General features: G+C 44.7%; 1 protein-coding gene across 7 annotated transcripts in view; it reads right to left on the bottom strand.

The window, feature by feature from the left end:
• Window positions 1–27,376, bottom strand: part of RREB1 (ras responsive element binding protein 1) — a 124,529-nt gene that overhangs the window by 79,705 nt on the left and 17,448 nt on the right. The window contains exon 1 of one of the 7 annotated variants that reach the window (XM_049824188.1): window positions 16,023–16,210. The exons of the other annotated variants lie outside the window; for them this stretch is intronic. The gene's annotated coding sequence lies outside the window, so the exon portion shown is untranslated. Of the gene's footprint in view, window positions 1–16,022; window positions 16,211–27,376 lie in introns of those variants that run through there. 7 annotated transcript variants of the gene reach the window in all.

Below are 27,376 nucleotides of genomic sequence, written 5' to 3'. Positions count from 1 at the left end.
CACCAGATTTGTTCCACCTGTTCCTTCATCTAAACTTCAAATGGAGTTTCTGAAGCTAGAAGATTTCACCATCCCTGCTTACTAACAGTTGAAGACAGAAACTGGCCCCTTCCTCATCTGTTAGGGTTTGGTATCCCACAGAGGCTATGGAGGTAGGTAGGCACTTTATAAACAGAAGTGGCAGCAGCAACCTGTTCAGCGTATTTCATACTGAACTTGAAACATTATTCAATACTGATTTGACATAAATAATATGAAAACTGACAAGTTCAAAGGTTCCTCAGCAAATACACTCTTTTAAAACTTCCTAAAATCTCTAACCATGGATAATTTCTGAAGTAACGAGGTCTTTAAAATAGCAGTAAGCAAGCTCCCAGAAGGGTGGGGTAATTGGGAGGGTTATCACACCTCTGGGGGAAGTCACAGGCTCTATCTTGGCAGTGTTTCATCCCTTCATATACCCAGGGGACTGATTAGTTCATGATAAGCAATTAGGCACCCTAGGGAGGACGGTTAACCGTCTTACCAAAACAAAAAGGCTGCACAAATGTAAGTCTCACTAGATTAAAGAAACACTATCTGAAGAACAGCAAATTTGCGTTTGTTCCCTTCTACTGGAACTAGCAAATATTACATTCTGCCTACATATGGCACACACAGATCTCAGAAATCCCAAATTTGAGCACGTACTTGCTGCTAAATTGGTAACAAATGCTCTGAAGCATTTTCTTTCCCAAGACACCAGTGCTGTGATGCAGGAAAAAAGGAGGAGGGACGGAGGGGAGGAATACAGTAAATAACGATTAGATGACTTGAACTACCCATCTCATTCATTTAAATTCTCTTCCTCGTTGTTAAAATAGTCCCTCCTAACCAAGGATCAGCTGCTGAAAGCGGGACCTGGAAAGGCTATATATGGCTGAATGCTGCTTGCATTTTAGAATGAAACCCCCAGTGAGCAGCAGCCCCACCATTACACGCCCTGCTCCTAAAAAATTCTGGGAAGCTCCTGTCCGCTGTGAAGCTCGCAGTGAGGCACCTATGCCTATCACAATCATAGCCATGTTAAACATTTATCTCTGCTGAAGCAGAGGGATGAATTCACCTTTTGCCTGCCAACTGATGTAAAAGTTCCAACACACACCAGAGCTGCCAATGGGGCTGTTTCTGACTTACATCAGGCCCAATGTATTTCAAAGTACTTCAGCGGCTTAAAATATGAAGGAATGCTTTTTAGTAAGACGACCCCCTGTTCTTTTCTGTCCTTTTATCTTTTCTTAACAGTTTGCCATCCAGTGATAGGAGGGAACCCCAGCTGCATAGCCCGAGCTTTTATCTTCTGCTGACCATGCAACAACACAAAGCTCAGTGCTGGATTTCCTGCTGCTTGCCTAAAGGGGCTGTTCAGCTTGTTTAAATATTACTTGCCTTGGGAGCCTTGGAGTTGTGCCCAAGCACTGTACTGTATCTTCCCAGCATCCATTTCAGCATGTACTTTAAAGGTCTTTAGGTTCGATGTACTAAAGCTCTCCCTCGCTATGGGAGGAGCCTGATGCCTCCAGAAAAAAAAAGAAAACCCACGCCACTCCTCCCTCTCTCCCCGTTCCCCCCATTAATCTCTGTGCCTCATTCTGTTACACAGCTAACAGAAGTCTCTCTTCATCCTAAAAGCATGCAATCATATTTAGTCCAGTAAACCGAACCAACTGCAACCAAGGGAAAAGACATTCTGGTATGAAAGACTACAGCGACGAAGAAATCAGATGCTGTCTATCACGTACAGCAAGCTATCAATGCTCATTGAGCAAACAACCGAACAAGTACAGTAGCAAAAGAGGGCTTTTATGCCAAGCTGTGGCACAGCAGCCTCTTGCCATGCTCAATTTGGGAAGTCTCTACAGTGGATTTTAGAAGAAAACAATCTTCAAACACGACCTTCTCCGAATTTGCAAACTTAACATCAAGGCACTTTCTTTCCTCGTTCAGAGCCGTCATGAAAATAAAGCACGGCTTTTACAAAAACAGAAAGGATATTCCAGCCTTTACGAATTCTTTCAGAAGCCTTCCTCTTCACAATTACAGTGCCACTGAGAGGCTGAGTTCTGGCTACAAGGTCAGCAGGGAGATAACCTTGGCCAATAGAAACGATCTGTATCACCCCAAAGGCAGCCCCAGGCGGCCACCCATTAAGCAGCTCGGCAGGCCTTCCTGTTAGCCTGTTTGCAGCCCATAACAGCTGATACGGATGGAGAAGGAGGAGGTAAAAATCCAGATCCAGTCTACTTGTGTGAAAGTTGCGGATCGAGCAGTTCGAATAAGGAAAACCTTAGTGAACACTGACTGCAAGAACTGTCCTACAAAAAGATGTCTCTCATGTTCCACGGCAGCTGAGATGCAGAAATACATGTACCCCCACAAGCTGACACAGAATTGCAGTTGCGAGGAAACTCAAGGCTAGGAGTGAAAACCTGGTTTTAATCCATTCTGCTTCGCCTCAGCCTGCAGTGTACAGACTGATTTAACCTAATGTAAGCCATGGCTGTCATTCAGAAGGACAGACTGCCAGTCCTCACTTCACCCTGGAGCTCCAGCCACACGTTCTCCGTCCAGTCTTGTGCCAGTCCTAGCGTTTGAACAACCACATGGGGATCACAGAACTGATCTGGTTTGGGATTTGCATTTGTTTGGGGTTTTTTTCTGGTTTTCACTTAAAAATGTACACACATAGAGTTTCATCAACAGCCTTCACACAGGGGAGCTGAGACATCGTCAAATTACACCCTCTATTTGAGTGAGGGATGAGAGACCTGAGCAAGAATGTTGACGGTAACTCTACTCCCGTGGTGCTGCAGTACCAGGGAAAGATGAAAAGATGTAGTGGAATGAACCCACAGTCAGCTTCATCTCCAGACTCCCTCCTCCTGCTCCCCCTTGCTCCCTTCTCTCAGCTCAGAGCTCGCTTGCAACCCTTCTGCCATAAAGAACACTCCTATCATTCAAAAGTCTACCTGAAGTTCAGTTCTCCAATTGACCCCAGTGAAAATAAGTTCACAACAAAATAAACTACCATGATTAAAATGTCTGCACCGCTCCTCTCCCATGGCATCCCTGGAAGAGGAGAGCAAGAGCAGTCCCAGGCAATGAGTTAGTAATTTTCTGCTTACCTATCCAGTTTTTCCTAGATCAAGGGTTGGGTGTACCTTTTGCACAGGGCTAAGCACAAAACAAACACAAGTCCAAAATATCCCCCTCCCTCCCCGCCTCCCTCAGTCTTTACACAGCTGAATTAAGCATCAGTTTCAACTTTTTTGTTTGTTTGTAAACACTTGTAAATGACCCTCTCCCCATGCACAAAGACAAAATTTACCCCCTCCAATAGAATTCATGCTTCATTAAGTCACATCAATAACAACGCTGAAACAGTCTGCCACCATGTGCCACCACATGTACCAACCACAGCTCCAGAGTCCCCCATAAGCAGGGCAAGCAGCTCACCTGGAGTCCTTGGGTACTTTAGAAACAATATTTATAAACCTTGGGCCTTTCACTTAACATACAGCACAGTGGGAACAGCACACATGCTCCCACACAGGCAGCTGACCCCCTCCAGAGAACGGTATTTATTGTAAAATGCATCACCTTAAGGGGATGGGGTGGGACAAAGTGGAGAAAAGAAACCAAAGCTGCAGAGGGAAAGGACATGTTGCCTGGCTGCATGTCCTCAGGCGCTGCTAGCTCACGTTGCTTGCACCATCTGATCACTCAAAGCTAAACATGGAATGTAGGTAGCAAGTCATAACGCTGCGCAGGGCTGGAGACGTGACCCATCAGCTGTTTCTGCATTATAATTATTGCACTGGGGCACAGCAGGACCAAAATTTCGCCTGGGCAGATTTCTGCGACGTTTTGGCTTGGTGAAAGCGACAAGAAAGGCCACATGCCGCTTCCAGATTTGCGATTACAGTCGCTTTTCCGCAGGCCCAGCATTCCCTATTTAAAAATCCTCAAGCCACAAGAAAAGCAGAAGGCCTAGAACTATTTCACTTTATTCAAAACAGCATTAAGAAGTCAGATGTCACAGGGCTGTGATCTCTCTCTCCCCCCTCCACAAGACAGAAAGGAGTTTCACATGAAGATGCAGTAAAGCAGCACTCCTGAACCACCATTCTCTGCATTTCTAAGCTGGTCTTGGTCATTTCCCCTTCAGGCCACTTCTGCTCCCAGGCTTTCTTGCACTCTCTTTTTATTTTTAAAGTTTCTGCTACCCATAAAAAAAAAAAAAAAAAGAAAACCTTATTGCAATACCATCATTTCCTTGTATTATCATATTCTCTAGTGAACTGATTAATTCTCAGAGTGATCCTGACCCTCAGCTCCCACTGGGCCTCAAGTGATGCAAACGGTTTCTTTCAGCTCTTCCTCAATTTTATTTTTGTCCTAACATGCACCAAGTACAAGTAGAGGACTATGTTTTGCAACTCTGGACTTAAAATGCAAATATCTTCACTGGTATAGCTGGAAAGGAACACTTCACTTTTAGGCAATTTGATTGTTTCTGTAACACGCTCAGAACTGAGCGAAGCTCAAAGAGTACAAGTCAATAAGGAAATTATTTAAGCCAATATATATTCAACATGTCTTACTGTCCAGGCTTTGCCCCCTAAGTAAAGCTTAAGTTATTAAGAGCACAGTTTGTCAAGCAGTGACATGAATTTTAGGGCAACTGGTCAATGGACAAACAACAACAAAAATTGTAGAAGGACAGAACAAAAACCTGCAGCAGTACACGGCCACAGCGTTTGTTACATGAAACGTAGCAAGCAGTGGAAATCGGGATAGCACAGCCCCTTTCCAAATGACTGCCTTTAGAAGACCATGAGCATTTATAGGCCAGAGGGATGCTTTCAGGAGGTCACTCAGAGCTACCTCAAGCTTCCTTATTTAACACCATGCAGCCTCAACCAAACAAAATTAAAATTTTAGCACTTTCAGAGTATTTCCAGACAAAGATGCACTCAAAGCAAAATCGTTGTGAGGGCTGAATACAAAAGGGATATCCCCCAAACTTCAAATATGCCATTTTTGGCAAGAGCAGAGAGGTACAGGGATGCCAGGTGGTTAATGGGAAGGCAGACAGAAGGAAAGAAGACATCAGTAAGCTATGAATGGGCTGGTAGGTCAGAAAAGCACACTGGAGGCTAACAGACCAAAACTTCTGTTAGCACAAGAAGAGAACCCATCTCTAAGAAACCACTTCCTATCTTATTCTCCCCATCCCCTCCCCAATAGCCTTCTCCCTATTGTAATTCAGAACAGCCAGGCAACTGATGTCTAACCATCCATCAGAAGAATTGGCTAATACAATGTCACCCTGCCTACCACATGAACAAAAACCACCAACGAATCCAGCTAGTGGTTAACTGCAAATTTTTGCTTTACTGATGGTATTACACCGCCGAGAGTTCCCTTGCCTTTACACATACACTGCCCTCTTAGAAACCTCCTCTGCTCAAACTCAGATTTACAAACACATGTACAGATATTCTACACATCTGCTTCCACCTGGTGGATTACCAGAGACGGAGACTGCAGTGTTTTTAAAATAAACGTGTAAACCCACCTCTAAAATTAGTTGCATGGTAATTCTGTGGGCAAGAGCAGAGGGGAAGAGTGGTTGGGCTCAGGAAGGTGGCAGGGAGTTTGCAAGAAATGGAATACAAAAATACAAATCACTAAACTGTTTAACCCATTTTGAAAATTTTTTTTTCTCTCTTGGAAAACAAAAAAGGGTTTTTTTCTTTCATTTTGAGGAGTTTCTTGAAACAGAGGAGGACAGAACTATTCAATATTGCTCTAGGGTGCTTAACATGAAAAAAATACTTCAATCAAGTGATCGTCAAAGAACTTAAAAAATACTCTTTCCACCATCTCCCCTTCCATAACCAAGCAGAAAAGCAGTTTTGAAATGCACATTAAAATACATATTATACATACACACCATATATAATCAAAACAAAACAAACTCCTAAGGTTATTTATTAATTGCTAGCCATAACTACAGAAACCAGGGGTTCTTTTAACACTTCAGCAAAGCAAATGACAAATGTCAGGGAGTATCCTGAGATACTCACTGTTGTAAAATCTTTCAGGTCTGGTTTCTAAAAATTTCCTTGCTATGATACCTGCAAATGCAGCTTTGCAGTAACTTCCAGTTCCATTTTCATATGCATATTTTTAAAGACAGCAGCTACCTCTGCCCTGCGTATACAGCATCGGGGGTATTTCATTCTCTCTGGCAGAAGTTCCCAGAAAAGCCGACTCCGGAGATCCTAGGTGTGGCACGTTCCTTTTTGCTCTAGATACTCCTCCTGACTGGAAGTGAAGGTAAATATTACTCCGGCCTCAATCTGTTTCCCTCTTGCATCCACAGCAGCTTAGTAAGATACTGTCAGCAGGCTATTGCAAATTACACTTAAGGGCTCAATACAAATCAAGGCCTCAGTCTTGCTAATGAATTGATACTAACAGTCCCGTTCTATGGAAGAGACCCATTAGCTTCAACTGAAGCTACAAAGGTCCCAGTTCAAGCCGTGGTCTGCAAGGGAGGGCTGGGTGGCCCCTGCATCAGGAAGTTTGTTCACCTCGCATGCACAGGTATTTACAAACTTCTGGGCCTTTGTTTTTATTTAGGAGACGTGGTGTGGTGTTTGGCAAGGTGTGCAAATCTTGTCAGACAACTTTCAAGCTACCCTTACTCCACATGGAACAGAAGAGCCTATAAAGTAAAGCACATTCACGAGAACAATGTTTTCGTCTTACACCAACAAACCCCTCAACCAGAGATTTATACCTACACCTGTACATCACGGTGCAAGAGAAATGGTCACACATTCCCCATGTGTTTTTTGCATGTGAAAGAGAAGACAAATATGTAAGTACACAAGGTCGCTAAATTGTTAACTGGAGATGTCGGACTAGGTTGCCAACTTCAGTATTCACAGAGCTGATCTGAATTCTCTGGTCTGGAGTAAGAGGGACAAGAGGATGCTTGGCTTTCACTGGGTCATGCACAGTCCCCGACTGTATGTATTGCAACAGACATTAAGAACAGAAAGAACTGGAGAAATCACCACTGCCGATGATTAACAGCTATGATAATCAATAGCTAGCTAATTCAATTGATAGCTATAGCTGCAATCTCCCACCCACTTCGCCTTCCCAAATCTCAATGTCCCTGCATTACAGCTTTGAGGACTAGAAGAACAGGTCAGATTTTCACCCCCTTTTTTAGGAATTCTAGGTTTGTTGTGGGTTTTTTCTTCTTTCCAATAAGAAAAGAGAGGACATGAAAAAGAATTCAAAACCTGAAGTTACCGTTCCCTTAGCTGCATTCTTAGAAATGGCTGAAGAGTATTTTTTTATCACTTTTTTTTCTTTCAACCAAAACAAATGTGGCCTGAAGCTAAACACCTGACATGTAGTGTTTCAGCACAAATGGTTAAAGCTTGGTAGAGCCACATGCAAGAGAAGACAGGGCCCGTAATAAAGCTGCCTGGTGATCTCCAATTGAAAATCCTCCTGGCAGCCCAGCTTGTTTCACGCAGAGGAACTTACTGACGTTCTGTCTCCATTCCTGTCCCTGATGACTCTCTCAGTATACCTGGAAATTAGGAAGCTGACTAAGCTCCCTAAAAACTGGTCTGGTCAGTCCCAGTCACCCCTGCTCCGAAATGGTGAAAGCGGACAGTTTGACATTTCAGCAGATGAAGTCTTAGACTACAGTGGTAGAATTACCAGCAAACATTAAAAGTATCTTTTTTTCCTGGAGTTCAGTTGCTGTCACAGCCCCTCATCCCAAAAGTCAAGAGACATTTTCAATGCATTTTGGGAGTTGCTGACTTTAAACCCGTATGATAAACTCCACTAGTGGCTGTTCACGAGTCAGAAAATGTTTGCTTGGAAAAAGAAAGCAGAAAAAACCTGCAATTCTCTCACAATCGCTGGAGTCCAAGAGCCACAGCCTTAACACTGCCAGTTTCCCATCTCATTAAGTGTCTTGCAATACTTGTTTTTGTAATCGTTTTCCATGCTGTCTACACAAAAAGCTATCTCGGAAACCAGAACAACCACATTCCTTAAACATGGACCCTTTCCAGACTCACCCCAAACCTTTCTGTGCTTAAGGTCCTATACATACATGAACACACAGATCACTACAGGCCCAGCAGTTAATTCATTTTCAAGTTGCCCTAATTTTGAAGCTAAACACTTCCTAAACTTCTCCATCCCTGATGTTCCCCTAGCTCTTTCAGGGAAGCCAGGCTGCCTTCCGCCTTCTCTCCATTCATGGTTGCTAAGACTCCACTGCAGCCTACCAAGTTGCTCTCCCGTAAGCCATGTAAGTGTGCTACCATGCATGCAGAGTGCGATTCGCATTAACTACTACATACGCAGCATCTTTCTTTCCAAGAACTTTATAGTGAGTAGTTGCTTGTTTTCCAGTTTTTCCTTTTCAACTCTTTTTTAAGACACGGACACCTCCTCCCCCTCTTTCCTCACCACCTCCACTCAGTAAGACTAAAGCTCACTGATCCCATGGTACATGACAAGGCCTTTGAATCAGTGGCTGCTAGCTGGTCTTGAACCAGCCTTGGTAAGGTTCAGACAAGATACAGAGCACAAACACTCTTCCAGAAAACTTAAAATCCAAATTCAAATTCTCCGCCCATCACCTTGAAATGCCAGGCAAAAAAAATGGTAAGGAGAGAAGTCACAGTACAAGAGGTCACCGGCTAGCTGTCTGGGTTCTGATGACTGCCAACCAGTCCTTGGGAGAAAGGGATGGCAATCCAGCCACTGTTGCTGGTTGCCTCCCTTAGTCTCTCCACCAGATCTCAGCGTACCAACCTGGCCCCCTGTTCAGCTCACCCGAGTCCCTATGTCTCTCGGAGGTAACGAACAAGTAACGGCTGAACACCTCTAACGGCCACTTGAACTCAACAGCATCTACGTCCTCTCCTTGTCCTCCGGCCATGCCACAGGCATCCTGGGGCTCAACAACACCAAACTCAGAGGCACAACGAAAGATAAACTGGTGGTCACTTCCTGAGGTTGGAGTGTACCTACAAACGTAGGCCCACAATGCAATGCACATTTATTTTCTTGGCATACTTTACATTGTCTACGTCTAAGTCAAGACAAACCCCATTTTGGAAAGCTTTTGAAGAACAAAAAAGCCCAGTCCTTCCAATTTTTGTGCAAGGAACAAATCCTCCAATACTCACTTTGTGTGCTTAAGGCCCTGAAAGCTGCCAGAAATAGTCAAAGGATGGAGGGAGAAGGAAGATTTCTGTGACGACTCCTACTTTTCAAAAGGTTTTAGAAATAACTGTACGACCAAACAGATACAATACATTGCTCAAACCAATATGTAAACTCAGAATGGAAACTATTTTAAAAATCACTATGGCTTTAGGTTTTCTACTTCTGTTTATTTACAATTTTGACAGCAAAGGACAAGTGGTTTCCTGTAGAATAAAATTACTTTTCAACTTCCAAGATATAATTAACACAGAAATTGGTATCTTTGCATCTTTCCTATGCATTCATATCATAGGCTCAATGGTACAAACATGAGGATGCATACCTGCAAGGTTCATAACCACACCTTTGCATTAAAAAGATTACTGAGCAAGCTAACAAAAGGGTGTTTTAGTGCATACAATTCTGTATCACTCAGCCGATTTGCAATCTGTAACACTGATATCATTTAACATTGGAGACAAAGGGACCCATGCTTCTCCATCGATCAGATGCAGTAAATGCACAGAAGTCAAAACAAAACCAGTCAAGAGATGGAAGAATCAGGCCTTTCGGATGCTACGCTACTGTCTCCTGCGTGGTTAATTTTGATGAGCTTGTTAAAGCACAGCCTTTAGCCAAGTGCTTTTTCATACAAACTCATCCATAGCTCAGAGACGATTAATCATCATTTATTACTCACCTTCTGGCAACACCCACTTTAAGTTAGGCACCATCCAGACACATCAAGAAAGACAGTCCCAGTCTGAAGGCTTTGTGGTAAAAGGGAGCCATTTCTGAGACCCAATCCTGATGGACAGACAACTACAGACACTGATGGTACTCTGCACAGCTACTAGGATCTGCCAGAATAAAGCTGCTCACAGGATAACTTAAACACGAATGCAGTTCTTTCAAAAAGGGATAAGGTATGTATTAAATACACTGGCTATACCTACTTTTTAGTACCTGTCAACTGCTACTGGTGTTTCGGTACAAGTAAGTCTTGTGAAAGGATTTTGCTGAATAAATGTGGTGAATATTCACAGATTTATCGATCAGAGCACTTCACTTGGTTACAGTACATAGGAAAGTAGTTATTCTGTTCTTCTGCAGCATTAGTAACTTCTCAAACAAAGAAGCCTGATTGAGGCAGACAGTGAGGGGCTTATCAGCTTAGGAAATGGGAAGGATGGTCCAATTAACTGCCAAGCAGTCAGAGATAATTCACTCTGACGAGGCCAATGAGAGACAAGTCAGAGAAATGCATGTCCTGTCCATTTATGTAACACCCAAACATTACCCCCTGCAAAGTCTCCTCTTCTGGAAGCACTGTCTAAATAAGGAGCATGTCACTAGAGGAAAATCCACCTGCATGGATCTGCATCTAACCAGCACCCTCTCTGATTAAGCAACCATCTCAGTGGTACAGGAGGCACTGCCAGTCGCTAAACTGCTGGACCCAGCCATCACCAAGCAGACAGCCAAAAAGCTCTGTGCAAGTTTATCTGGGGTCCACACCACTGCGCTGTCTTTTCACCCGTCAAGGAACAGGGCAAGAAGTAGAAGGCATAAAAAGGCAAAAATACCCCACCCAGGTCTAGGTAGGCAGGCTTCATCTCCTTTTCCCAAACCACTTTTGCTAGCAAAGAAAGAGTCAGAAAGTTAAAGTCATTTCACAATGTCAAAAAAGAAGAAAGAAGAACAACAAAAGAAAAAAGCTGAAGGCAAACCATATGCAACAGCTGATTAAGAAAGCTGTGAATACAGCCACAGCCCTGGTCTTTGTGCCCTCTGCCATGCTTAGTACCCTGCTAGCACAGGATAAACAAAAAGAGGCACAGAGAAAGAGGAAGGGGAGAAATTCTATGAAAGATGCTGTAATGAAAAGAGAAAGTTCTCAGTGAATCATAGCTTTAGCTTGGGACCCATCACCTAGAAGGCAACAGGCATTTAAAGTGGAGGAAAAAAAGAAAAGAAAAGAAAAAAAAGTCCCCAAAACATTGATTCATAAATACAAGCTTCGTCTGATGTTTACAGAAAGAGCAGATTCTTCACTCTGCAGCAAAAATGCACACGTGGGACCTGGTCCATCCTTTGATAAGGCACCTTGTTTTGTATAATCCGCTTTGTTTTTCAAAGTGCCAGACTTAAGACTGTCATCATCAGAAACACGTGCTTTAATGTACTATGAGCAGGAGTGTAAAAAACACCCATTGTATGGAGTATTTATGTTACATATGGCAACATCCTATTTGTCAGCTGGTTACCAGGAGCTAAGGAATCTGTGTGGTACTAGCAAAGTCGCCTTGCAGCAGGGTGTTATAGCGAGCACGAACCGGACTATATATGGTATGTTTACTGAACGATTAGGCATAAACATGTTACAGGAGAAATGATGTCCTGTATTAGACGCTGGGCTCGCGTCTTGCTCGGAAAGCAGTTTGTCACATATTCCTCATACGCTTCTGGCTGTGGGTGCCAGTGAAACCTCTAGAAAACTGGAACAGGTTATGCTGCAAGTAATGATTAACTATGTGGAGGATTAGCCCTCCAAGCTCCACCCGCCAGCATTCCCTGTCTCCTTGCTGCTCTTCCTCCCCCGCTACTTTTCGGCTGGGACTGTTTGCAAGGCAACCCGGCGGAGGGCACGAAGGCACAGACACAGGCGCATGCCATGCAGAGCGCTGCCTCTGCGATGGGATGACGGGCACGGACAAGTGCACCCTCTATTTCTTAAGAAACAGCTGGCAGCAGGCGAGCAAGCGCTGCAACCATCCGCCGGCCCCACGTTCAAACCCAGTCGGCACAGGATTATTTCATAACGGGGAGGAGGGGGGGAAATCCTGAAAGGGTAGAGGGAGGAGAGTGTACTGAAGATGCCTTAAAGCATGGGAGAAGGTTTGTATCTGGCTTCAGCATCCTGCCTAACCTGTTCTGTGGTATGTTCCGGTTAACTCTCCTTTTGGTCGAGGTTGTTGGGGTTTTTTTTCTGGCAACCAGACCCAAGCTGCAGCCCCTTCTCTCCTTTCACACTCCATCGCACTCCAGCACAAACACAGGCACACGGAGATGCCAGTAAACAAAACGACGAGACATCACAGACTGAAACTGGACGCACAATTTCTTTACTGTAGGGAACTGGATCTTCCTTATCAACTCACCAGGACCACCAGCCCTCAAGTGCCAAACTTTGCACCTTCATCACTGCTTTTCTATGTTAGCAACTTCTGCAGCTCCTCAAAAAAAACCCCGAAACTATACAAAGTGGTAAGGGGGTGAGAAAACAAAGCAAAAAAAAAACCCCAAAGCCACACACCCAGAAGACTGCATGCCACGCAAATCTAGCCAGAGCATGGTGCAGGGGCAGCAGCAGTGATCGTAGCATCAGGACATACCATCATCACCACAGCAGATTTATGTCTTCATTGTGTACAGTATTCACAGGGTTAATGGATAGCCTGAAGATCAGAAATATACCTCCTAAGCAACAAAAGCATCAACTCAAAGCTGTGCTGGGTGGTTTTTGACAGAGGTTAAGCAGTTGGTAACCAGTGGCAAGAACTTGCTGGTGGTTCAGTAGCCATTTTAAGCAGCAGACATATTAATCATGGGAGTGCAGTAACAAAAGAACCAGGGGCAAAAACATGCTACAGAAACGAGGACCCCTAAAAGCTCAGCAACACAAACACACCCCTCCATCGTGTGTAAAATAAACTCAGAGAAGCCAACAAAGAAGAAAGATTATTACATGACCTCCAGAGCACAGCAAATCCCTCAGAGCAATGAGTGCTAGGCATCAGAAACTTCCTGGTCTCCAGGCCGTTGTTTCACATGTTTTCTGGGGAGTTTTCATGCTGTGGGAAAGATTTCTAAGTACACTGAAAGTAAGCCTGTAACATCCCCTTCCACTCCCACAGCAAGTATGCAGTCCATAAAAGATTAAAGCGTTGGAAACATATGCTTTAGCAAAGACTCCTCTTTTTTTTTAAATTGTATCAACAGTTTAGCACTTGATGTATTTTATCAAACTATTCTGCCATCCCTTTTTTAAGGCAGCAAGGTGGGGGGGGGGGGGGGTGCGGAGCGAGTGAGCGAGAGCGCGTGAGACGCATGCAGTCTGTAACTTGAACACCGTTTTACAGATGTATTTACTATACTGCTTTTCTTCGGGGGCTTTTCAGGCCAGGGCAGCCTTTGTCTCTGCGTGCTATATGCTAGCCAGCTCATAACAAATGAGCAATCACAGGGAAAGCAGATCTGGCTCCTTCTCTGAATCTGCTGTGATGCCAAGGCATGAAGATGTGCCTGAAAAACTCCTGTCCAGTTACGAATATGATCAATCCCTTTGGTCACGCGAGTGCCTGAAGTCTGGTACAATTATTAACTGTGCTACAGTCACATGAAAGAGAACAAGCTTCCCCCTCCCACCCTCATCCCGCGGGTAACATTATGTGGGCAGCGAATATATGAAGGAACATGGTGAGGTGGGGGGGGGGGGGCGCTGGAAACTTCCACAGAAAGGCTGCAAAGCTGTACTTTTTTTTTATTATTTCTTTTTGGTGGATGGATTATTACCTATCAGGCAGGCCTGCCCGACGCTTAGACTTGTTCGGGTACCCAAAGGAGGGTCAGGTGGGGAATCCTCATCTTCTCCACTCAGTACCACCTTCTTTAAAGCGGGAGAATTAGAGGTGTTTCCCGTTTTCCCCATTTCTTAAACACAATGATGATGGAGCATGGAAAATATTTTTACTGAAGCACAAGTGGGCAATTTCTAAGCCAGCGAGGTTGCTTTGGAGTTGTTCTTATTTGCTGGGGGCGACTCAACACGTATGAGAGCGCAAACATGGGGAGAAGAGCCCACTGTGCTTCCCAGGAGAAACTCCTCACATTGAGACAAATGAAATGGGTACCATGGACTAAAAGCCTAAGCTGTGATTCAGCTGTTCGGACCAGAGCCTCATGCAACCTCCCTGCTTTACAGCCTGCGCTCATGTAACTGAGAACGGGGACCAGAAGCTGCTTTTCAGGGCCAAGGGGGAAATAACAGTGAAACGACATGCAAACGGCATGGTACCCACTAAGCCCCAACTGTGCCTCCACATCCGCCAGAAGGATGGTGTTGCATTATTTTAAGTGTAAACCGAGCATCGTAGATGTGTGCATGCCATAGAAACCTGTGCTGGGAAATATTAAAGACTGCATCTCAACTAGGACGGGAGCCACACTCGATGGCCACGCAGCTCCTCCAGCCTCTCCCAACACGTCCGGACCCACCGCAGCAGCCCCGAGCCATCCGCACTACATGTGCAATTTTTAGGCCCAAACCAGTGAATTGGGCTCACTTTAGAAGGCAGATAAGCAGGGCAGGCAGTGAGAAAGAATGGCCAGGTTTGACATCAGACGACACTTCCTAGATGTACTTAAAAATGTAAAGCACAGAGCATCTTAAGTAGTTACATCTATACAGTCTCCAGCCCTGCAGGACTTAACAATAAAAGGTGGGGGGATACAGTGGATTGATGACATACAATAAAACATAAATGAGCACATACACTTTCAAAGTGCTACGTGTATTTTCAGTTAAGTTATAATTGAGTACATCCCCAATAAAACAACTACATTTGTAATGTTATACCATGCATCCATTTTATAAAATATTTTAAAATGTGCTTTTGCCTCGGCCCGCCTACACAAAATAATGAAGACATATCACTCATCAGGAACTCCCTAAGAAAAATAAACCTTAAAATAGCACGGTACGCTCACTGAGTAACATGTATTTCTGCAAAACTGCTGTTCTTTATATATTTTGCATCTGAAAACTGCAAGTCTCACACGCGCACACACAAAAGACAGACGGCTGCTGTGGACAAAATGGTGCCATTTAATACAAAAATCTGGTTTATGCATAGCCTGGCTGTAGTGCATGCTGGTCCCAAGCAGAGTGGGATGCAGCCAGTTATATCGAACAGTTGTGCCCTCAGCAACAAATGGTGCATTCATAAAACTGGAAAAGCCTCTGTCTAGGGGCTCACAGCTCTGCAAATGAAACAATTGCTTGCTGACATTTTCTGAGGGAGAGTATGGCCAAAAGAGGTTGAGGGGGAGAAGTATGATCTACAGGAAAGTTATGTACAGAAGAAATACCAAAATATAAGGGAAAACCCCCCAAATCTGCCACTGAGTTACCTTTGCACTCTCCCTGCATTAACTAGCCTCTAACAAAAGAGCAAGGCCACCTGAAAAAGACAGGTGCTTGGAAAACACTTGGTCAGTCAGAAGTATGGAAGAAAAAGAAGAAGAAGGAAATAAAAAAGCTTTCTTCTGAAACACTGGCCCATGAAGAAGCGACAGACATCACGCAGGCTGCAGTACACAAAGCCACATCTGACAGGCAGTTTCTCAGAAGTTTCTTACCCTTGCTTTATTAGCTATGCCACCTCCACACTGGTAACTAAAAGCCAACATCTGGTGCTAGCTAAATGTCAGCACAGACGATCCCTTTAATAAAAATTTAAAGAGTCTGGGTCCCAACGAGGAAGTCATTAGTGCTTTGAATGCAAGACCCTACATGAGAGCTGTACGACTGAAACAATTCAGGCTTTTAAGCCAGGCAGAGCAGTGACTTTGGTGTGCACCAGGCCACCTCTCCAGGCCCCCTGCCACCTCGCACAGGGGATGCTCGGCTCGTGGCCGCCAGCCCACGTGTAGCCCACCTGGACTGTTCACCTGGTCAGCACCCCACGGCAGGGAGCCCAGATGGGTCTGTGGATGCCCAGGTCCTGCTGCAGGATGGGAGCGTGCCGTACAGTCTGTCCTTGGTCTTGGGAGCTCTGCCTCCTGAAGCTGAAACGCCGGGCACCGCTTCCTGCCCCCAACACACCTGGCATCTGCATCGCCGAAGCCGAATCCTGCTGGCCCCTAAGATACATGAGACACCCACAGCAAGTCAACGCAAAAGTGCTCCTAAATGGCAGCTGAGCAGCATGGCTTCTTAATGAATACCTGTCACCTGCTCCGTTCTGCCGAGCTCAGTAATTAAACAAAAAAAAACCCCAAATCACACACTGTAACTGAAGTTCAGTGGCAGAGCCAGTGAAAGTTTCCGTAAGAGAAGAAGTGAATTGAGGCCCACCTGCACAGATAGGAAATAAAAAACAAGCCTCCCCAACCACTCCTGGCTGCCCCAAGGCTGTGGTGGGGTATCCACCCTGTTTTCTCCTGGCACTCAGGTGGCAGAGAGGTCTCTCCCAACAAAATTTTCTACCAAGCCAAACCTGACCACAATAGTTTGGAAGTGAAGAGACTGTCTTCACCACCTGAAGGTGGGGGAGGGCAGCTGAAGGACAGAGGACAGAAATTTTGTGTAATGGTTGACAGAATGAGTCCCTTCACTATATTATCAAAAGACTTTGTATATTAGAGATTTTAAGAGAGTACTCTTGCACTGGAGCCTTTGCAAGGGTATATCTACAAGGGGGACACATGTAATTCTTCCTGCCCACAGTGCACCTAACGATACTCTGAGAACATTTTATGAAACAATTTCAGAGGGGAACAGGACTGTGGTCTCACAGACTGACAGTAAAAGTATTTTTCCACAGAGGGTTAAAAAAAAAAAAAAGAAAAAAAAAAAGGAAAAACAGGATGAGTTGTCATTCTTCAAGAGAGAGAGCCCTTCCTGCACCTCAATGCTACAAGCAGACACAACCTGCGGGTCTGCTGGAGTCAAGGAATAAACGCTGGGAGCACGCATGGCTGGCTACAGCAGCGAGAAATGAGTAGAAGCTATTGAGGCACTGGAGAATGAATAGTAATGTTTTTGTTTACCAGCTGTGCACTGTAAATGATTGCGACTGCAATAAAGTTTGCACTGTATTTGCATAAATAATTTCAATAAAACTGTATGAAAAGCCAGTTATCAGTTGGAGATCTATAGCAAATACAAAACTGCAAATGCATTTGCAGAGGCATCAAAGCAATCTAAAAATTGTCTTTCTGACTTTATTCCTTCGTCAGTTTCCAGGCAAGGCAAAAGTTTACAAACACACGTAATGTTTTGTACATGCTCCCATTAAACTTGCCCTTAGTACTCAGTGAATGTGTTTTAGAATTCAAGTAGCACACATGATTTTGTTTCCCTCCATAGACTTTACAAAGGCTTCTAATACAACACATGATCGACTTGTTAGGAAAAGAAGTTTTGTTTGTTTTGTTTTAAATTTGGAGAAGGAGGCAAAAACACCTGGGAAGCTGTGGGAGAACATCAACAGAGTTAAAAAGAAAATTACATCCCAGCGTCCTGAAAAACTTTAAAATTAAGCTCTATGGGAAGTCTGTGAATAAGAGACGAACAAAGTTCTCAATTTGAGAAATGTCTTTCCTTTGAACACTGACTCACAGAATACAAGTCTCCACATCACCTTGCAAAAGAAAAATAAAAAAATAAATCCTGCCTGAAATGTGTCACTTTTCGCTGCTGTTTACTTTGTTTGTTTGTAGTGGTTTGGTAAAATCCCACAAATATTTAAGACCAAAACCACAGTCCGTATTTTATATTTAGATGAACGACGGCATCTTTCAAGAAGCTGCAATTGCAAGCCTGCATCTAAAGCTCCTCTCCCTCTGCCACCACCAGGACCATGCAGCCACAGCAGGAGGAAGAACGCAGGCCACCACAGCAGCCCTGGTGGTGGCCCTCCTCCATGCACTGGCCCGGCCACCCCACAGCTCAGCTTCAGCAGGACTTGAGAGCTGAGCCCTTGCACCTCCCATGACAAGGGATGGTTTTGAGTTGGATGGCTAATGTCTGTAGTTAAAATTCAAAACCAACAACAAAGTCCCATCCCACCTCTCTTTCACCCCCCAGCTGATCCAGGTGGAATGAACAGGATGGGATTTGCTTCTCACACTGATGCTTCCAGTATCAGCCCTGATTTAAATCAGTATAAAATGCAGTAAGGAAAGGAGCCCGAAGGTTTCTAACCGGGTATGTTAAACACCATGACCTCCTCACACCCCCGCCCCACAAATGCTTAACTGCTGAATGAGATTCCTCTCGTTTCCTGCACTGAATCATCTGTGTCACCACAAAGATGAGATTTTTAACCGTGCGCACACGTTTCTTATTTGAGGGGCATGCAGCGGAGGGTGTTTCTCAAACTATTGTCAGATCGGCTACAGACGGTTTGGATTTCTTCTGTGTTTGATGTATCATTTAAGTAAATCTGTATTTTTCCAATGAGGTACAACCTTTCAATGATGCTGTTTTCTAGGAAACATGCAGGTGAATGCTGCTGCTTCTTTCTTTTGCAAAGTATTATTTGAATGGAGCTTGGAGGGACAGGATATGCTGATTTGCACAATTAAAAATAACTTACAATTTGAACTCTGGCATCAGATGCTTTAACAAATTTCATTAGGGGAGGTCACATGCTCTTTTCAACATGCTTTTTTTCCACACCTCAGCTTAAAATAATTTCATTAATTTACCTGCAAATTACCTCATTTTCATTGCTAAGCTGATCAATTATTTTTTAATCACTACAGCAATTCATTTTGTAGAAAAATTAGCCGCACTGCACCCCTCAAAAGCAATAAAGAAACATCCAAGTCACCCAAGAGAAAGAAAGGTGAGGCAAACTGCTAAACCACAGTTCCTTAACCACCCTTCCTAACCAGGATGGCTTTGTACCATTGCTTCATGCAGGCAGGGAGGGGAGGAAATTGTGATCTCTTGCTGCCTGCGCTTGGCTGTGCACTGCCAAAGTCAGTGGGAGCTTTGTGGATGCTGGGCAGGAGCAGGCCCATATAAAGATGCAACAAGTGATATCAAAGATAATAGTCTGCTCTGGATTGATCTGAGTCATGAGGAGTTCATGGTGTCAGTCAGCAAGAGTGCAAGGAGGGCTGATGTGTTCTGGTCATTTCACGAGAGCAGAAGAAAAATTAAAGATGCACATCCTCCTTGCAGTACCTCACGTACTCGCACCTGGATGAAAGCTTAAGGACAAGAACCATGTTCTTCACAGGAGCCTACTTTTTTCCACAAAGTGTTCTCAACCTTCTCCACCCCTTATTTTAATAAAGAAAAACATACCATCCTTTTGACCTTGGACTTGTTCATTTTCTCTGTCTCTCTCAGTACATGCTCTTTACTAACCATTCAGCATGCTGCAAGCCCTGATAAAAGTGGTTAATGTTTACTGAAACCTGCATATGAACTGTACTAAACCTGATGCAGGGGGAGGCAAAGTTCTGCTAGCAGCATCCATGACCAATTAAAACAAGTGTTGGTTTGTTTTTCTTTTTAAACTCACCCCCCACACACACTAAACAGCTGCATCAGTAGATGGGCAGGCAGCACAGGGAAAGGACTGAAAAAAGGCTTCTAATCCATCCACCGAGATACTTCAAAATAAGTCACAGTTCTGAGTAGCATAGGCCTTCCAAGAATACACAAAAGCAATGGAAGAACTAACTATTGGGGTTCTCTTTCTGGGGGACGCATACTTTATCCCCAAATAATTGTTTTCCAGAGCAATCTGAAAACCTGCAAGTCTAGCAGAACTGCTGAGTGTTCCCTTCTAGCTTTCCTTGCAGGAAGTCCATACACCCTTGCTTGAGCAGTCTTCAAAACATCCTCTTAATTAAGTGAAAAAGCAAAATATTACTAGTCTAAACTCAAACTACAACTAACAGTTGATCAGTATGATTGAAAGACCTTAAATTCACCATAATTTCTTCTCATCAGAGACACATCCTTAGAAATAATCACCTGTTTTAATAGCTGTACCTGTGCACTATTTAAGAAGAATGTTTTGTAGCGTAAACCAAATGTATGCATCGCCCCTTCTTAGCTTACCAGCATTTTCTCCATCTGTATTCTAATATCCAGCCCAGAGATCTCTAACAAACAGCTCTTTCCTCCCTCCCATCGTCTCTGATGACAGTGGGATGCTCTCAGGTGTTTAAAGCCAATTTTTTTTTTGTACTAGAGGGCAGCAACAGCACCATAGTCACCTGGGAAACAACCATCACCCACTGTTTGCAGAACAAACAATGGTACCTTTTCAGCCAGTGCGAGGCAGGCAGGGCAAGGGGCAGCCAAGCAATTCTGGGACTTACAGGAGTGTTAACATATTGCATTCATTCAGTGCGTCAAAAAATAGTTCAGCATGAGAAGCAGGGCGCTCTCAAAGTGAGAGACTTTGGCTGGAAACCACAGACAAGTGCACGGGGCTCAGAAGGTCAAACAAGTCTCCCAAGTCAGCAGTGAGGTCTTTTCCTATGATTTTTTTACCTGCCCTCTGATTCCCCTCTCTCATACACACAGAAGGAATTAAAACGCACCTATTTAAACTGATCTTATCCACAAAAAGTCAAGTGTTCAGCTTCCAAGTAGCACTCACTGAAGTTTTCTCAGCGTGCCAAAATATTTTAAAGAACTGTTTACCCGCACTTGTAGTGCTTTGTACCCAATGCATCAAGAGCCGTTTCCAGAAGCGTTCCTTGTGAAGTTAGCAAGAATTGTGGTTATTCAGCATTTCAGACCCTATGTCTAAGCACTCGAGCAGTCACACACCCCTCTTCTTTCAAATTAATTCCACTTTCACAGAGCCATGGATAATCTGACTGCTTTAAAAAATATACAATATACATCTGGCTTAACAGTAACTTCTGAGTGGCTTCCTATCTCCTGAAGACTTTTTCCTCTGTTCAACCCCCCCCATCACCACTAAACAAGCCTTTTTACCTACCACAAGCAGGAAAAAAAGCTAAATGTTTAAGGATTCAGGTTTTATCTATTTTAACACCTTCTCAACAAGGCGCTCGCTCTTGTGGCCGGCTGCGTTTAAAGCAGAACGGAGACTGAGGCATTACTCGGATACTTTAGTGCTTTATAACCTTCCCACACTGGCTAGCAGACACGTACGTCGTTGAGAACAAACTTACAGAAGTCCAGCTGCCCAGCTCATCTGTAAGGCCACTCAGCAAAGGATTGTGAGGCCCTACAAAATCACACTCCTGTTTGACTCGTGCATTAAAGAGCATCCAAGTGTGCTGTGAAGGAGTGCCAGGCACGACACACCCAGCTGAGAGCTGCGCTGAGGTGATGAGAGCTGCACAAAGGTACAACAAACCAACTCCTGGGCGAGATCTGTAGATTTCCACATCACAATATAAACATTTTTCTACAGCCTTCACTCATCTTCCATGCTGCACTCAGCTTTGGGGAAGAAAAAAAAAATAAAAAAAAGAAAAGGCAAATCATCTTAATTAGACCATTAGAAACACTGACTGGTGCTGTCCTGCTAACTAAAGCCTCCAGCAAGCTTGTCCACGTGGGCCAGACAGGTTCACTCACGACTACAACCATGGTAGCTCAGTTGAGTCAGATTAACATTACTAAAAATCTATCTTAATGTTCATTAAGATGCAGGTTAACACATTAACTGGTCTCGCACGGCCACAAACATGGCTTCGGACACAGTAGGCTGTACCTTAAGGAGCATCGAGAGAGCTTGCCTTTTTTTTTTTTTTTTTTTTTTTTTTTTTTTTTTAATTGTGTTCAGCTAACTCAGTTGACCTCAAACAATTGAGACACACACCCTTTTTGCCTGTCAGGACAGGGTCCTTCTCTGTCTTTCACTGCTGGGACAGGAGAAGTGAAATAGGTACAGAGGTGATTCACATGCAACCCCATCCTTCACGTACTCCTAATGGGGGGTGAAGGGGAGGGAAGCACACGGGTGAAAAGCCACAGCTGTTCCAAGGCTGTTCCAACCTTACAGCACACGATTTATGGAAAACAAAACAAGAAGAACAGAAAAATAGGATTTGAACATTACCGACCCGAAAGAATCATTATAAATACCTCCTGCTCTGTGTAAGGGCTACCCTGGGCTCCATCTGCCTCCAAGGCCAAGAAAGGAAACATTAAACTTGAACAGCAGCCAGAGTTCACCATCTACTTTCTAACAGCGCCAGGCCGCGCTTCAACGGGGAAGCCTCTACCTGCGGCAGACCAGCGGGCAGCACGTCGGCCGAGCCTTGCCTCCACGCTTCGCGCCGTCGCGGCGAGCTCCAGCCGGAGCCCGGCGGAGGGACGGACGGGCAGCTCTGTCCCACGGGCCTGCCCTCTCCCCGAGCATCTGCGAGCAGCACCCACGTTCATCAGACAGAAGCGCGCTCCTCACGCCCCAGCGAGAGGCTGGGGCGATGCTGGCAGAGGCGTGTGCTCCGCAGGGCCCTGACTCAGCGGGCGAGGAAGGCGCCGGGTACCACCAGTCAGACGGGAAGGCTCTCCCGCACAGGACAGCCTTCCAGCGGGCTGGGCTCGCCCTTCGAGGCACCGTGCCGACGTTTAAACGAACGCGGATGGCAGACGCGTCCCCTTCGCTCGAGCATCGCCAGGAAAACTTCCCGGGGCTGCCCTGCGGCCTGCAGCCGGCCCCCCCTGCCCCGAGCGCGGCGGAGAGGCAAGAGCAGCAGTTGCTGCTGCAGGGCCAGCCCTCTCCCTCCCTTCCCCCCACGCAGCCACCCCCACCCTCCAGGAGCTCTATCACAAATCCCCAGGCCGCCCCGACTGCCAGCTGACATAACTGTTTAGTCAGCAACCAGGGAGAGGAGCGGCCGCCCCCCTCCATCCTTCCCCAGCTCCTTCCCCTGGTACCTTCCCCGCCGCCGGCAGCGGCCGGGGAAACAGCCCCCGCTCCCCAACCCCTCCCAGCCTCCCTGAAATACTCAGTTTTCTGAAAAGTTTGTCGAGCCGTTGCATGTAGACGAGAGATGAGGGTTGTTCTTTTTTTTTTTTTTTTTTTTTCCTTCCCTTCCCTACCTCGGTGCTTTGTGTAACCCTCTTTCACCACCCTGCCCCATCCCCCCGGCGAGAGGAGATCCAGGAGCACCGCTTCTGCTAGAGCAACTTCCTCCATTTGCTGTGAGAACATCACTCCGGCCGCCCCGCGCCGCCCCGCAGAGGAAGCGCGACATAATAGCCAGGCCCCAGGTGCCAAGGTTAGCTTGTCCTTTTCCTCTCCCCGGGATGACTTCCACTCCTTAGAATACCAGCCTCCCCAGGAGCAAGGGCGCTCAAAAGCCATGCAAAAGTTATGAACCAAAAAAAAAAAAAAAAAAAAAAAGGAAAAAAAAGCTGAAACCTGCCAAAGCTCCACAAGGCCTTTGCACGCTAAAACACACACGTGTTTCGGAAAGGTTTAACCTTTTCCGTGGAGCAAAAAGTCAGGTTTCATCCACGTGCACAAAAGCTGACCGACTTTAACCATACCTTTTTCAGTCAGAGAAGCCCAGCCCCTCACCAGCAAGGCAGCAGTACTAGCAGTGTACAAAACTGCCCGTGCCGGCTTTCTCTGCCTGCCTAGTGCGGATGCAACAACTACAGCAGAACAAGCATCTTAGCTGAAAGGAAAACCGCATCCCAGACCAGGCTGGAATAACGAAAAGCATGGGCAAGAGGCAAGGGTTTACTCTGCAAGGGAGATGGAGGTCATCACCCGAATCCCATTCATTGGAAGGCTGAGGATGCCGTTTCCACCCTCTATTCTGATAACACCTGTGTAACTGAAGGCACAACGTATTTTAAAAAAAATAGGTTTTAATAGGAAGCTTCACAATGTGTTATTACACCTTTCCCTTGTCAGTTTGCTTGCCTGGCACAAAAACGTGCATCTGCTTACTCGGAAATGCAAATACTCATAGTGTCAAGTTGTTGGAGGAAAGCTGCTACCCTGGCTGATTTCGCAAAATCCTCTGCCCTTCCAGGTGTAACAAGGGGAGATTAAAAGGTGTAACTATGCCCTAGGTGTTATGATGCTATCCATAGTTTATGCAGAAACAACAGGTACTGTGCTGACATCCCTAAGCAAAACATTTATGTGGCTTATACAGAAGTCTATTTCACAGTGAAAAACTGAAATCTCCCCTTTCCTCCTCTCCTCCCCATAAAAAAATAACACACATGCTCTTTTTTGTATTTCCTCCCAGCTGGGTATCCATGCAACTAACTCCATTTGATGACTAAACTGTAGAATAACTGAGAAAATTGAAGAGTTAGCGACCTGTCTCAGTTTATCATATTGTGAATATAAGGAGCTACCGGAAGAAACAAAACAACCCTACAAATAGTCTCCAAATAGCTAAGCAATCGTGAGGACTAGAATTCCCTAGAAAAGAAGAATGTTTTAAGTTCAGAACTCCTTAATTCACTCTTCCACGCTTCAGTGCTAAAACCTCACATTCTACACAGGCTGCCTGCTGCCAAGAGATAGACAGCTGCAACACGTAGACACAAAAAGGAGGTGTCTTTTGGCTGGAGTTTTAGATTTCTACATGCTGCCCTGTTTTACACGCTACTCCCCCAAACAGTTATAAAAAATAACTTCAGAAATCTAAAAACAAATGGACTATTGTAACTGATGATAACTACCAATAGAGGCTGTATTAAGTGTGCAGATGCCATAAAGTCCATTCACAGTCCATGTTCCTTTGCAACAAGACAATTTTCTTGGAAACGTGCTGTTGCAGTTACTCTACTTATTTCACCTTTAGCATATGTTTAGTTCCATATCTTATAACAGAAGTCTGGGTGTTCCAATAAAACCTACATCAGTCTTCACTATTGTTTTCTTTAAGCTGGTATCTCTGCACAATGATTGATACCCTGCTCCTGGCTACTCAAACCGACTTGTTCCACAAAAGACGCTGCACCGACACTGGCAAAGTTGCACCAGATTTCTACCAGTTCAGCCAGAACAAAACCTGGACCACAATCTTACATGACGAAACATGATCTCCTTACAGACTATCAAGCATAATTAAGAAAGATACTCTTCTAAGATGGAAATTAATTTGGGAGGACAAAGAACAGAACAGCTAAAGGATTTACAGAAGCAACAGAATTTTTGCACGGCTAATGCAATAAAGAGATTTGCATCAAGAGAGCAAACAGAGAATGTGTGATGTGTGGTAAGATGCGGTAAGATGGGAAGACGAGACTATCTCACAGCTGAAACTCTCAAGCCTCTTGACGCAAACAGCATGTAGCTTTGTGCTGCTTGCACTGCAGTTCAACACCTCTCCAGAAGCTCTTCCCCTTCCTTCGGCTGCTCATTCCCATGCCAGGGAAAGCCTACGGTTTGCTGCCTCTTTAGTGACCAAAACAAAAGTTGGTGAGGTGTGACTGCTGAAAGACAGAAAAAATGAAAGAGGACTGGCAAAGACCCAGATCATTTTAGAGACAAGGCTTAGAGAGAAACCCCACGAACCCTTGCATCAGCACCTCTGAAGAGGAGGTGAATTACAGTACAACTACAGGAATGAACTACTAGAGGTGAGGGGGTAAACAAATTATGAAAAACAAAAACAAACCCCCCTCCTTAAGCTGTATTTGCTGCTTCTTCATCCTATGATGTCAAACACATATTTAAGTTGCCAAGGAAACCATTCTGAAGTCACCAATTCAACATCATTATGAATGTTTTTTTAGTTATCCAGGCAAAGACACACCAGAAAGGGGAAAGCTGGGAGGAAATACCTAAATATCAAAAGACTCCTAAGAAAATGGCAGCTTCAAAGAGATAACAAACATCGCACACAGATCTCCATTGAGATTTTTCCCTTTCCATTGTTTGTAGTCACATACCTGGAAGAATACTTGCCTTGAAGTGGTGGGGGGAAAAAAGAGTTAAAATACATGCGGTGTTAAATACAACCTTTGAAGGCAAACACTGAAATGTACCTGAAAGACAGGGACAAGTGGGAAAAGAAAAAGGGGGGGGAGGGGGGGGGGGCAGGGGAAAGTGACTGTATAAACATAAGCCTGCACTCTTAAGAGTTACTGGCATCACAGTACTGAGATACCCATGAACTGATAGTAGCCATGGAGTGGAGGCTCACGCTTACCTTCAGTGAAGCTGGAAGCCAGAATGCAGATGAGAATATACAAGTTAAAAATTAAGCATCTTCAAAAAAAAAACCCAAATGGTTGTGCTGGTTTTTCAACATCGCAACTCCAAGCTGGCAAAGATCCTAAGCCCAACAACACAGCAGATGCAGTTCCTATAACCAAGGACAGATACAACAGATATTGCTAATGACCCCTCACCCATGGCGCAGAGCTTGGCTTAGGCTCTGTGTGCAGGAATTCATCAACCCAGCAACACCGCTGCATGGATTCCAGGATCCATCCTAGCAAGCAATGCCTCCTGTTTCATCCAAGGTTGATTCGAGGTCCCTGCAAAGATAAACTGTCGAACAGGCATCCCACTTGGTTCTTCCACTTTTCCTCCCAGCCCCTGCTTCACTACAAAGACATGATGGTTTTGATGGTTTGAGCAGTGGTCTTTTTAATGATAGTTGCATGAACTTTTAAAATCTGTTCTGTCTGCATTGCAATCGCAAGTCCTGTCCTCCTCTGCTATGTCTTCTCCACTGCCTCCTTGTGCCAGCACAACTAAATCAGCTGCATAGCAAGTCAGATTAGAGGACTGATCCAGCTGAAACTAACCTTTCGGAACACAGAGGTACAAATACAGAAAGTCCTTATCAGCTTCCTGGCCTAGCACTTTAGGATGTACCTTTAAGATATTTAAGACCTTTAATATTTAGGATATGTACCCTAAGAAAAAAAAGCAGTTAAGAAAAACACTTCCAATTAAAGCAACATAAACATGCCCTCCTGCTTACACATACACAATGACTGTATTTTAGCTTTTAGGTTTTCCAGATCTAACACCCAAGAGCAGAGAGACACCTGCAAAGCATATGCCATGCTACAGCTCCATTCCTTGGTCCTCACACAGCCTTCAGGATGGTAAATTTAAATTTAAGATACTAAATGCATAGAGCAGCAGCAGAGCAATACAAGACAAGCTCTGAATTCAACAATCAATTACAACCACAACTTCAGTTTAAAAGGACAGCCCCTGCCTCCCTCCTCCAAACAGATATGCTTGCTACTTCCAAACACTATATAATTCACAGAGCCCAGCTCTAAGTGCTGAACAGCTTATTAGAACAGTTTTATACACAGCAACATTGAAAGATTATC

This window comes from Accipiter gentilis, chromosome 20 (genome assembly GCF_929443795.1).
Source record: "Accipiter gentilis chromosome 20, bAccGen1.1, whole genome shotgun sequence".
NCBI classification, from domain to species: Eukaryota; Metazoa; Chordata; class Aves; order Accipitriformes; family Accipitridae; genus Astur; species Astur gentilis.
This window is presented reverse-complemented; position numbering and strand designations above follow the sequence as displayed.